Genomic DNA, 14045 nt, shown 5'->3' with positions numbered 1-14045 from the left:
TTGCTAAATACCGTTTCATCTCCTTGTGCTCATATGCCAGTTTAGCTAATTCATCGGCAACACCATTCGCCCCTCTATAAACATGGTGACCAACCCAAAAGTCTGTAAGTACGAATGGCAAATATATTGTAATGAATCTCACGTGCAACTGTCGCCTTGGCAAATATCATATCTACTTCCTCGACTCCCAACGCCCGTAATATTATCAGCCCATCTAGGATAGCCTGCCTGAGCTTCTGCAAAAAGAAGCGATCATTTGCCGTAAAAGTGAGAAAACCTTTGAACCACTTCACCATTAGAGTTGCGAATCAAACACCGGAATAAATTTTTTATTACGATTAATCGGATTTTAACATATTTCAAGATTGCTTTTTTTTTTTTTTTCTGTTACCGTATATAAATCCAGCAAGGTCTCGATATCTGATATGCCTCCTCCCTCCGTGCTCGTGAAGTTTGGCAACTAAGACGTTTGCGTACAGAAAAAAAAAAAAAGCAATCTTGAAATACTTTAAAATCCGATTAATCGTAATAAAAAATATAGTTTTGTTAGATGACGAGCCGTCAACATTCAGTTTAACCTGATATATTCCAAGACTTTTAGGAACGAGAATTTGGGAGAATATGAGAATATTAGAAGAATAAGAGAAGATTAGAAGAGAGAAGAATATACGAAACGAGAAATAGATTAAAGAGGAGAGTATTCGAATAATAATTTAGGATACTTACATGGTAAAGAGTCTCCACATATGCATTTTAATGTTTCTCCCATTCCTATCACCTCCCATCACCTAAAGATCATTCTACCAATAACTATGTTGCCGACACTTTGTGTGATTTTTTTTATTATTATGTGTGAGTTTAAATTTAAAATTTCTAATTAAGAAAAAATTAAAAAAATAAATAAAATGAAATGAAATAAAATCGGATTTAAGAAAAAATAATGAGTTTGACATGTTTGTAGTATTTGACATTTGTGTATTTGACTTCTATGTATTCTTACATTTGTGTGACTTTTTGTTATTTATTATTAATAATTTTAATTTTTAAATCTTCAATTATAAAGAAATAAAATCGCAGAGGCAATTCTAGGTCTCGGATTAAGGCAGAAATAGTCGCTACAAGGTGCGATTTACACCGTTTGTGTTAAAAAAAAAAGAAAGAAAGAAAGAACCACAACATTCTTGTAAAACAATGCCAATATTTCACCATATATATATATATATATATATATATATATATATATATATATATATATATATATATATATATATATATATATATATATATATATATATATATATATATATATATATATATATATATATATATATAACCCTCAATATTTCGGAGTACGATATGGAATAAAATATTACATTCAATTTATGGCCACGTCTGCACTATAACCATATCGCCTGTTGGTGTTTCATCATAACTAGAAAAGACACCGTGTTTGTTCGCTGCATAAGTAAATGTGTGATGATATGCCTCTTCCTAGCCATCCTTGTACACATCGAAAGCAATCGTACTTTCGCCCCGCCAAAATCGACAAAAGAAAAGAGTATTTCTTCAAAAACTACTTCTGAACGACCAATTGAAATCCTGACCAGTATAAAGAAGACGATATCCAAGATCGTCATTTTTAGACGCACAATGTACTTTTAATGCCGGGGTACCTTCTGGCATACGATTAAAAATTTTAATTACATGCCTCCTCATAGCTTCACTCTCATGACAAAAGTTCAATGATAAAATAATTAAGAAAAATATAGTGATGCCTGGTGGAGACATGATTGAAATAGTGATTTGTAATTTTGTGTGGCTATATTTTTCCCCCCACCATTTTATAGCCATATAATTGCATGAAATTAGTATGAGAGTAAATTAAATACTAATTTTAAGAGTCTTGATTTTCCTTGATTACGATTGTCATTCAACACTATAATTAATAACATAATTTATGGAATCTAATTAACTTAATTTTATATAAGGAGTACATATTTTAACAAATTTTAATGACAATATATGATTACAAATACTCAAAATGATAATAATACTACAGTAGTAATAAGTATAATATTACTAAATAATATTTAGACCAACACAAAAGATTAGGGTTTTAAAGTATAATTGTATAAAATTAATATTTAAGTTTAATCAATGTATTATTTCTAGATATATGTATTCTAGCTATTCTAATTCTAATTCAACAACTGACTACATATATACCTACGTAAATTGAATTAAATAAAAGGAAAATTAGAGAAAACCCCCAATCTAAAAAATGTAGTTAAGGAAAACTCCCTGCAAAAAATTATTAGAGAAAACCCCCATCCTTTAAAATAATTCTCCTAACAAATCTAAATTATCTAATATACCCTTAAAGTAAAGAACCCTTATCCATTTATTCTTTTCACGCATCTTTTCTTTCTTTTCGCGCCTATCTCTCCTTTCTCTTCTTCTTTATCATTTTTTTCTCTTCAGCCTTTTTAGCTTTTTTCCATCTTCTGAGGTTCGGCTCCGACGTGAACCTGGTACTCCTCAAGGGCGACGCCGTCAATTCCGTCGGCAGGGCGACGCCGTCAATTCCGTCGGCAGAATCGAGCTCACCAACACCGGCTACCTATGTCGCATGGGCCGAGTCATCGACAATGGAAAGGTACCCCTTTGGAGCTCCCAAAAATTTGCAGATCTCACCACTCATTTTTCTTTCACAATCGGCACACAGAGCAGACCACACTACGACAATTTTAAATTTTTTAATCAACTCCAATTTTTATTTTTATTTTTGGATTTTTTGTTTAATTCTTGTTAAGGATTGGTGAATAGTATGGTGTGGCGGCGGTGTGGTGACGATGGGGAGGCAGATCTAGGGTTTTTTTGTGGATCAGATAGAGGATGGCACAGGTAGAGAAATTCGCGCATACTGTAATCTTAATCGACTATGTACATGTTCAGTAGTCGATTAAGCTAATCGACTATGCTCTGGTAGTCGACTAAGGTTGATCGACTCTATTTTTTTTTTCCAATTGTATAAATTATTTATAATATGTTATTAGGACCGTGACCACGTTTTAAATGTAGGACCCAATGAAAACAGATAGAGAAGTTTATGAAATCAAGCTGGCCAGGCTATATAGATTATCATAATATCTCTAAGTGTTCCCAGGGTTAATGTTGACTTGAGCTAATAATTATGTAGTGGCAGAGCAATAACACCGAGTGTAAGGAAATAACTTATTTTATTCATTGCTTGAAAATGTGAAGGTTACAAGCCTACTTGATGCGATTGTAACTATAAAAGTAGGGAGCGAATCGCTCGATATAACTAAACTTTTACTAAGTAGATGATGTAGGTGTTTCGTCCAATTGATGTAAAGAGGTGAGGAGGTGCATCATCCTTAAGGTAAGATAGCCCCCCAGTTTAGGATGATGCGATCACTAACAATGTTATGGGCTTGAGAGACTCCAAGTGTGCATTGGAAGTCCAGGGACGTAGAAAGAGATTGTCAATGAGATGTCGACGATTGTCGTCGGCCATCTCGTCGCCGGGTTCTAAAGTGATCTTCATCTCTTTTCCTCTTGGGAGGAGCGAGGGTCGAAGCTTCTTCGATGCGCACATGTTTCTCATCGCGACTTAGTAGCTCTTCCAGAGTGGTTGGAGGTCTTCCTGCAATAGATTCCTTGAATCTACCTTGCTTCATGTTTTGTTGAATGATTCCCGAGAGCATGCTTCGTCCCATGTTAGGAACTTCATGAGCTGCCTCTGCAAATCGTTGAATGTAGTTGCGGAGGGTTTCGCCCTCTCTCTGGGTGATAGTGAAGAGGTATGGGGGAGTCTTAGCGTACTCTTTGTTGATAGCAAAATGGTGGGTGAAGCGATCCATTAGTTGGGAGAGAGGTTCAATTGACCCAGTGGGCAAGGAGTTGAACCAGCTCAATGCTCGTTCGGAGAGCGTTGTGCGAAACATCTTGCACATCGCCGCATCAGTTGGGCCATATAGATCTGCCATGGCGTAGAACTTTTCAAGGTACTCCTGTGGGTCACTAGTTTCATCGAACTGTGGTAGACTCGAGACCTTTACTCGTTGGAGTAGTATCTCATTGATTATTGCGACAGTGAAAGGACTGCGCCTTATTGGAGGTATTGCCCTTCCACCAATATGATTACCTATGTGGGGGAGGTGATTTGAGCGAGATACCCGACTGTTAATTTCATCATCTCCAGCATTGTGTGGAGATACTCGTTGGCGAGAGGCGTTGCCTCTTGAAGGTGAACGTGGGACTTGTCGCCCAGTTCGTGAGTTATGGTGATGAGTAGATTGTTGGGGGGCTTCTTCAGTTATTTGAACCGTTCGAGGAGCGGGAAGTGGTGGATCCTACGGAGGATTTATCTCGTCATCATGAGGTGGATCCTGATTACGAGGAGGAAGTGGCAGGCTAGAGCCTCCACGAGGTGGAAGGTTGTTAGCATTGGCACGTTCTCTCCGAGTAGATGACTCAGGGACATCATGCTCGCTACGTGATCTTGTATGCCTTCCCACAGACGGCGCCATTATGATGATGCTAGAAATAAATCGCCTTAAGTAGTTGAGATAGAAGGAGCTGGGAGAGCAAAGTGGATCACTGCTCACGTGTTAGATGGCCTTGAGATACCTGCGAACAGAGAACAAGTGAACTAGGCTGGGGGTTGATCCGGCGGAAACCCTTCCAACGCTCAAGTCAGACGTGTGGATTATAGAAATAGTTGAGAAAATATGACTCGTAGTATTGTTCAGATAATAGGGCGTACCATTAATAAGTGAATTAAATCGTTATTTATACCTTGTCGATTGAGCCCGTTCATTTGTTGGGCCCAAACTTTATTTGAAGGTGATTGGAGTTTCGTAATAATGTTCTTCTAAATCGGGCTCGTGGCCCAGTAGGTAGAGAGATTGTAAGCTTGTTGGACTGGCCCAATTAGGCATATCACAATCCTACCATATATAAAAAGATAACAAATTAATTAAAATTGATTAAAATTTTCCATCAAGACATGGTATATATATATATATATATATATATATATATATATATATATATATATATATATATATATATAGGTGTCTACAATAGGTATATGATGATGCTAATTACTTAGATCACCTGGGATAGTGTGGTAAACGAGTTGGGAGAGAAAAGTGGATCAGTAGCTCGCCAATTAGATGATCCTGAGGTCCCTGCGAAATAAACACATGTGAACTAAGTCGGGGGCTGATCCGGCGGAAACCCCTCCGACGCTCAATTCAGATGTAGGGATCGTGGAGAAGGTAAAGAGAATATGTGCTCTAGAATGTTTATGAATAGTAGAACGTCTCTTTACAAATGAGTAAAAACCTCTATTCATATGTCGTTGATTGGGTTGTGTTTACTTTGTTGGGCCAAGCCTTATTTTGAAGGTGTTTGGACTTTCGTGTAGCGGGCCCAATTATTAGATAAATTGTGGGCCCATTGGGTCGGCCCAATTAGGTATATCATTAAGCCCCCCAACTCTAGAGTCGAGATGGGAGACTTGTCGAAGGGGTTCCGGATTGTGTCGAGTGTTAAATGTGCCGTGGCTTGACTAGTTTCCATTGTCGTTGAATTAATTCGTAATTAATTAAAAAGGGCTAATTGTATTTATTTGGCAGCAAGATATATATTTAAGGGTTTTAAATAATATACCAGGGCCAAATAAATAGAATCCTTTTGTGGTGGAGAGAATTAAATTCCAACTATTGTGGGCAATAAATATGGGTAAGTATTTTTAATTTTTGGGTCTTCCTCTATGTTCTTGCTTCTATTTTTTTGTGGTAGAGTAGAATTTTTTTTATTTTTTGAGTGTTTCTTTGGAGAAAGAAATTTATCATGTCGAATCCACATAAGTCGACGGTAATCGGACATAGGAACTTTTTTCCCCTTCTCACCCTCTCAGCCGAATCCGCTAAGTCTCCTGCACTACTGTCCCGCCGACCGCCGACCAGGAGAGGCGACGAAGAAGGGCCCACCACTTCAGGCGGCCAGCCACCGCCTCTGTCTCCTGCGCGATTGAGAATAATTCAAACCATGACCTCATACCGCCGCCTTGACGACGAAAAAAAGTTGTGGTGCGCCTCCGTTAGAGGGGTTTCCTATCCCAGACACCATTGTAGAGCTGCTAACTTGGTGATGTCTATAAGATGTTTGATTTAATGTCTAAAGAGGTAATATCAATGATTTTATAGAGGACATTAAATAGTTTGACTATTAAATTACAAATTACTGCCTAATAAAATATATATTTTCAAGTTCAATGACCAGAATTTAACAAAAGAAGTATTTGTTCAAACTCTTCGCCGCCGAAGCAGTGGCCTTCTCCGTATAAAGCTCAGAGTACGAGGGTTTAAATGTGCACAAACATGGATAACGACAATCACCAATGGGTTAACTCCTCCGTCGAAAGTAAGAATTTCTTTCGAACTTTTCATGGATCATTTAAATCTTATGATCATTTAATTGTATTGATCAGAAATTATCAATTAATTATTGACCAATATGATTGTTTCTTCTCTTCCAAGTTATAAGAGATAAATATCAATTTAAAGAGAGCCAATCAAATCGTGCCACGTCATCAAGAAGACTTCATGTAGCACTCTTATTCTACCACTATAAATAGGGACCCTTCCTACACAATTCAAAACACAATTCAAGAAGGAGAAAAAGCGTAGGAGAAAATTCTCTCTACAATATTCAAGTCGTTCTTCAACAAATTCAACAAATTCAAGGCGTTCTTCATCAAACATCAAATTGAGGGCGTTCTTCAATAAATCTGGATCGAAGGAAGATTGAAGGGCCAAATCCATCAAGAACTCCTCCAAGATCTTCAAGTCAAAACCTGTCAAAGTTCAGCGTTCGATCCGAGATTCAAGTCGCAAGACCCTTGGAAGACGTTATTCAAATTCAAATCAAATCCGGAGAAGGTCAAGTCAACGATCTGACTCCAAAATTCAAAGTCAAAACATACATCGTTCTAGAGAGAAGAATCAGAGGATTAAATTAGAGTTTGTAATCCGCAATAGTTTATTTTAATTCAATAAATTATCTTTGTGCAAGTTTTTCTTGTTTGTCTAAATCGCAGATAAGAATTTGTTGCTACAGTAGGACCCTTTCGTCTGTTGCTCTGCTTCGAGCTCTCCACTACGCGTGCCTTAGCCACGTATTAACCAGCCTTGTCGGTAATTTTATTATCCTCCTCGGTCTTGAGCCTTGCTATGAGTTCCTCCATCGTCCATTTGGACACCGATTTCTTGTGTCTTAGGTAGTGCTTGAACTCCGTCCAACTCGGTGGAAGCTTTCCAATTATGGAAGCAACTTGATAAGATTCACTCACCTCATGACCCTCGGCGAGAATATGGTAGATCATGAGTTGGAGTTCATTCACTTGCTCACTCACAGTTTTGATGTCGACCATTCTATAAAATTGGAATTTGTCCACTATAAATTTCCTATAACCTGTATCTCAGACTTGTATTTCTTGGACAATTTATCCCACAAAAGTTTAGCAGTCTTCATAGGACTATAAACTTTGTACAGCTGTTCGTCCAAGCAATTCAAGATGTAGTTACGACATAGGAAATCATAGTGACTCCACGCATCAATGGCTAGGAAGACTTCCTTGTTATTTTCGGGAGTTTCTCCTTCCTTCGCCTTAGGTGCCTCCTCGTTGAAAAATTTCGCCAACTTCATGGTAGTAAGGTAGAAGAACATTTTGTTCTTCCAAGTAGCAAAGTCCGTGCCCGTGAACTTGTTTGGTTTTTCGGCCGCGCCGACAACCTTAGGAGTAGTATCATTGATTGAAGCCATTTCACAAATTTATTCAAACAACAGTTAGAATTAAAAATTCCTTGCGTTGGGAATTTATTTAAAACTTCCTCTAAATTAAATAGGCAAATACGAATATTTAGAATATTCAAGATGATGTTAACAGAAGACTTTCAAACTTGTTTTCATTTTGCTACAGTATTTGCAAACATGAAAAAGCACATGCAATATTAACCCAATCAATAAAACCGTAAATATTTATATACATCAGTAGTGTTGCATACGCACGTGCCTTGTGTTGGAATTGTCAATTGTTTTAAAAAATACTTTATGTCACTTAGCACATGGATGAAGATTTAGAGACAAAAACAATTTTTGACACAAAAGTTTGAAGTTTCAGAACTCTTTCACGCAGAGTAACAGAAACCCAAATAAAAGAAATAATCTTTTTTAACATAAACTCTAACTCATAAAATTTCCTTCCACAGGATATAAATAAATATTTTCTAACGCAGGTTATAAAAATTAAAAACTCTATCGTCTTACGATTGTTGGTATAATTATAATTAACAGTCTGCGTAAATGAAAAATACTTACTTGGTTGTCGTAAAGAGGAACTTGAAAAACACAAAGAACGATCGAGGCTTGCCAAAGCAATTCCCTTAAGACAATATTTTCGGGCTGTCAACGGTGCACAGTATCTTCCCAGTAATCTCCCAAGGTACAACGATCGGTTGTCAAATATTTGCACGAATATTCGACCCACGATGAACTTGAACAACGAACGAAACTTTGACGGAGAAAGAGAAGACTATGAAGAACTATCTCTTAATTGCTGATTGAATTAAGTACAGAGTTGGCCAGATTCTGCCTTTATTTATAGGTGGTAGAGATAGTTACTAAATGTCCCCAAAAGTAATATTAGTGGACACCTAAATCCAAACTAGTCCTATCACTCGATCACATCGAGCGCACATCTTTTGAACTTTAACCATTTAATCAAGACAATTTTCATTCACTTTACTTCATGATTATGATCAAGTAAATAAATGAAATTAATCTTTACATAGTTTAATTAATATTACTTAATATTAATTATTGGAAATCATGAAAGTTCCAACAATCCCCCACGTGAATAAAATTGTTCTTCCAATCTTATCGCATAAGATCTATTTGTCAAAATTCCTTAGTGAATAGTACACCATCGGGATAGGTGAAATATTTCATCTTGAACCATCCCTAGTTAAAGCTTATCGGATTCACTTAACCAATCGATGAATTATTTCATCTCGAACCGTCGGTTGTTTGTGTAAACCACGACAATAAACTTAACACCATATTAAACGAACTTGTTCAAGTTCACGGTTGTGTTCGTTTTGGCCCTGAACATCCTCGGGTTCTGCGAGTGCTTTAGAGAATTCCAGCCTTTAAGAATTCTCAACGAGCCGACCCAGCTCACACTAACATAGGTGACCGCATCTATAAGGAGTATCCTACTATACCCCACTTGTAATTTACAAGATATAAACGTCATTAAAAGCAATAGCTTAACCTTTTTGAACGTCGTAGGTTGCACTTATTGCATCATAGGAATAAGATGGAGTTAAACTCCTAAATGCTCCATTCATTTAAGTTACACAAAACTGGTTGTCCTATTGAACTTGGTCCGTGGGATTTCCAGTCGCCAAGTTAGGTTTCCGTATAAGATAACTTAGTTATTTAGGCTTTAAACTTGTTCCCCTCTACGCACATTTAACTCACTCGGTAGATAAACCTTTATTAAATGGATCCGCTAGGTTATCTTTGGATTTCTAAAAAACAATGGAAATTTATTTCATTAGAGTAAATGTATCGCGATATATATGTGTACGACGAATATGTCGAGACTTACTATAGTAAAGTATGAGAGCAATTGTTAATTGATTTTTTTTTAAATCAAATATCTAATTATATTGCCTCACTATATCCCTCAAGGACATTACAAACATATTTAACTTGTAGTCAAATACCCCCACATTTTGAGATATTTATAGCTCAATTTTATATATTTCCATAACTCATAAGGAATGCTCATCTTGTGTGAAACTCTATTTAATATGTCATTAGACATATAAGGAGTTTTCCACCCAAGTTGTTCGGTAAACTCAAGTTTAATCGTGTCTTTAAATCCTAATTTTTCCATTTGACTACCCCATTTGATGTGAATAGGGTATTGATTTGAAGAATTATCCTTGCACACACTTGCGCATTGTATTTCACAAATACATTTATGGCTTCATATTTATTAAACTCAAACTTTGAGTTTTATTTTGGGAAAATTACTCACAATATGATGGGACAAGAACAAATTGCACAATTCTTTTGACATATACTGATTCCCAAATTTTATGAAGACAAAGAAGTTAAACAACACCACTAAAATTTTAATATATAAAAAAAAATTAATTTTGCCCAAAATCAACCAACTCATTAGTTGAAAATAATATTTCTTTGGAAGGAAAAAATAAAATATTTATTATTTTAATAGTTTTAAGTTTCGTAGTACAACTTTGAAGAAAACTACTGATCAAAAGCTTTTTATAATTAAAACTTGTTTTACATATTTAAACACACGACATTTTACAAAGCAATAAGGTCTTACAACTCATATCACAAAATACAAATAAATCATATAAGCTAAATAATAATAATATTATTTAGTATCTTAGTTCTTGCCGATAATGGCTACGTTCGCCTTAAAGAGACCGTCACATAGGTACCCTTTTCCGACGTAGAACCCTCATTTGGTTAGCACAAATTTGTCCGACTCAAAAGCCAACTTGAACCTTTCTTGGTTAGGATAGAACCACTGATTAAGTTCTTCCTAATATCCGGAACATGTAGCACATCGTTCAAGGTAACTTCGTTTCCAGAAGTAGAATCACTTGTCTTGTCCTTCAACCAACGAATAAGAATCATTTCCCATGAAGAGCTTTTGTTCTTGCTCCAACTTTTTGTAGGAGGAGAAACATGCTCTTGTCATAGCAAATGTGACGTGTAGCCCTAGTGTCTACCCACTATCCTCGAGTATCGCTCGTTAGGTAGGCCTCTGTTACAACTAGGGCTGTGAACGAGCCGAGCTCGAGCCGAGCTCGCCTCTTTTGGCTGGCTCGAGCTTGAGCTCGAGTCTATTTTGTCGAGCTCGAGCTCGAGCTCGAGCTCGTCGAGTTCGAGCTCGAGCTCGAGCTCGTCGAGTTCCTCTGTTTTTGGCTCGAGCTCGAGCCCAATCTTTTTTTTTTTAATATTTATTATTTATTATTTTATTATTAAAAATTATTTTAAAAAAATACGAAATAAAAACTAAATTGTGATTATATATTTTTTTAATATTTGTATTTATTTCTATAATATTTTATATTATTATATATTATTTAAATAAAAATAACATATAAAAAATAAAAAAAATAAAAAAATAAAAAAAAAATAAAAAAATAAAAAAATAATAATAAATCCGGCTCGCGAGCCGGCTCGCGAGCTGATGAACAACTAAAATCCGGCTCGAGCTCGGCTCATCAGAAAGCTCGAGCTCGAAAACCTCGAGTCCGAGTTCGAGCTTTTTACGAGACATGATTGAACTAGTGATTTGTAATTGTGTGTGGTTATATTTTTTTCACCCCCACCATTTTATAGCCATGTATTTGCATGAAATTAGTAGGAGAATAAATTAAATACTAATTTTAACATTCTTGATTCCCCTTGACTACGATTGTCATTCAACACTATAATTAAAAACATAATTTATGGAATCTAGTTAACTTAATTTTATATTAATACATATTTTAACAAATTTTAATGACATTATGATTACAAATACTCAAAATAAGGACCGTTCCTTGAACATGTTTATTTAATTAAGATGAAATAATTAAATCAATAATATCATGAATTGATAATACTACAGTAGTAATAAGTATAATATTATACTAAATAATATTTAGACCAATACAAAATATTAGTGTTTTAAAGTATAACTGTATAAAATTAATATTTAAGTTTAATCAATATATTATTTCTAGATATATGCATTCTAGCTATTCTAATTCAACAACTGAGTACATATATAAATATGTAAATTGAATTAAATAAATTGCTTCAATCATCCATACTCATTAATTAAATAGTTGACTTGATGAGAGAAATTTGAGACGCAAAATATTGAAATAATTAATAGGGGAAAGTACAGTTTGCACTCCTGAACTATAGGGCTTCTCATAAACATCCCTTGAACTACGAAATGTAACAAAATGACCCTTAACGTTTTCAGTCAACCGTCAAAAAATTAACACCGTTATTATATGTGTGCATTTACCCTTTTGTCCTTCAAATATGTTAGCATTATTGGATTGTATCTTTGAGTACAACCATGATAAGCACACCTTCTTCCAAAATCAAAGCTTGAGCAGAATGACCTATGGCCACCACAAGAATCTCGCCGGCATACTCTCTCTTCGCCTAGACCGCACCAACGTCAAGCTCTCCTTCGATCTGGCCACTTTTGCCTCCACTTCTACGACCTCAAAGTCCCCTGCTGCGTCATCTCCCTCAAATCGAAATCCCAAAAATTTCAACTAAATCAGAAGCAACAGAAGCCTACACAAATCGGAGCACAGGTTCGCGGCTGGGCTAAGTGGGGAGAGAACAAATTGTTGTGGATTGTGATGGTGAGCCTTGCAACAAGGATATATTGAGGGTCATTTTGTTACGTTTCATAGTTCGAGGGGGTGTTTGTCACAAGCCCTATAGTTCAGGGGTGCAAACTGTTGTTTTCCCTAATTAATATATGAATCCAAAGAAAATCATATACTATTAATTTCAAAATATGAGATTATGATTTATCCAAAGAAAATCACATATTGGGCCAATTTGTTATAGATCCTCTATATATATTCTATGTGATTAAATTCAAGTCAAAATTCTCATTTTTTTAATAAACTAGCCAAGTGCACATGCTTTGCATGTGTCGAATTATTTTTAAAGTGTTTTTTCCCGTTTTTATTCGATATGTCTTAGAATAACATTATATTATTATACATCAAAATGTATATATATTTCGATCCATCATTTAGAATAAAATATAAACTTGAGTTATTTGACAATAGATTGAAAAATTCTTAGCTCTCATTATTTGTTAAATTCTTGGCAATTGTAGGGGATTTCAAATTGTTTCCAGCTGAAGTTATTTTGAGTCTCTCAATTCAAATAAAACTTACATGAAATATTTTGGGGATGAAATTAACTCATTTGGTAAAACACGAGAAATATAATCACATCGAAACATGCATACCAACAAAAAAATTAACTCCTGAAATATCCATAGATATAAAGTCTAGAAAAACCTATATTCAAATAATATAAAGCAAAAACACAAAATAATTGCATAACTCAAACTAAACAGTACTTTAAAAAAAAAATAAAAAAAAAAATAAATAATAAGTTAATTGGCGGCGGATATATGCAAGCCCACAAATTTCTTTGTACAAGACCACCAACGTAAAAATACTAATTTACCACTAATGAAATTCAAGACCAATTTAACACAACTGAAAAAAAGGAAAAAAAAAATACATTTCCTTTGTGCAAGTCCAAATAAAATAAACCTACAAACACATTCATTATTTCACAATTTAAGAATCTCCTTCTTCTTCTTCTCTTCCTTCTTCACAAACCACCTAGAACCCTAAACATCAAAACAATCAAATAATCACCAAACGTTCCCAGTGGAGTTGGAGACCAAGGAGATGGTAGTTTATGAGGGTGAAAAACGTAATAAAATATGTGTTAGCCGTTTATTTTAGATTGTGTGTCGTTTTTTTTTTTGAAAAAAAAAGCCGATACCAAAAAATCGGTAGTCACAGTCCGATTTTTTCGAAAATAAATGATATACACATGCCGATTTTTACAACAAAATCGATAATACAATGCCGACTTTTTCAAAAAAATCGGCGCGTACACACCGGTTTCCTAGGTTCGATTGCAATCTCAAAATTTAATCCTAAATCAACCAAAAAATTGCAACCCAACAAGAAATAAGCATCAATTAATGTTCATTACGCATATTTATCAAGGAATCAATGCTCGTTTTCAAGAAACTAATGCTCAATTAATATTTTCGAATCTACCAACAAAAAGTTTAGTATAAAAAGTGATGGGTTGGTGGTGGTGGAGGGATGGTGGTGTGCCACTAGGTTGTA

The sequence above is a fragment of the Erythranthe guttata genome, chromosome 7, assembly GCF_056151865.1.
Source record: "Erythranthe guttata isolate IM_541 chromosome 7, IM_541, whole genome shotgun sequence".
Taxonomy (NCBI): Eukaryota; Viridiplantae; Streptophyta; class Magnoliopsida; order Lamiales; family Phrymaceae; genus Erythranthe; species Erythranthe guttata.
Note: the sequence above shows the minus strand (reverse complement) of the source record.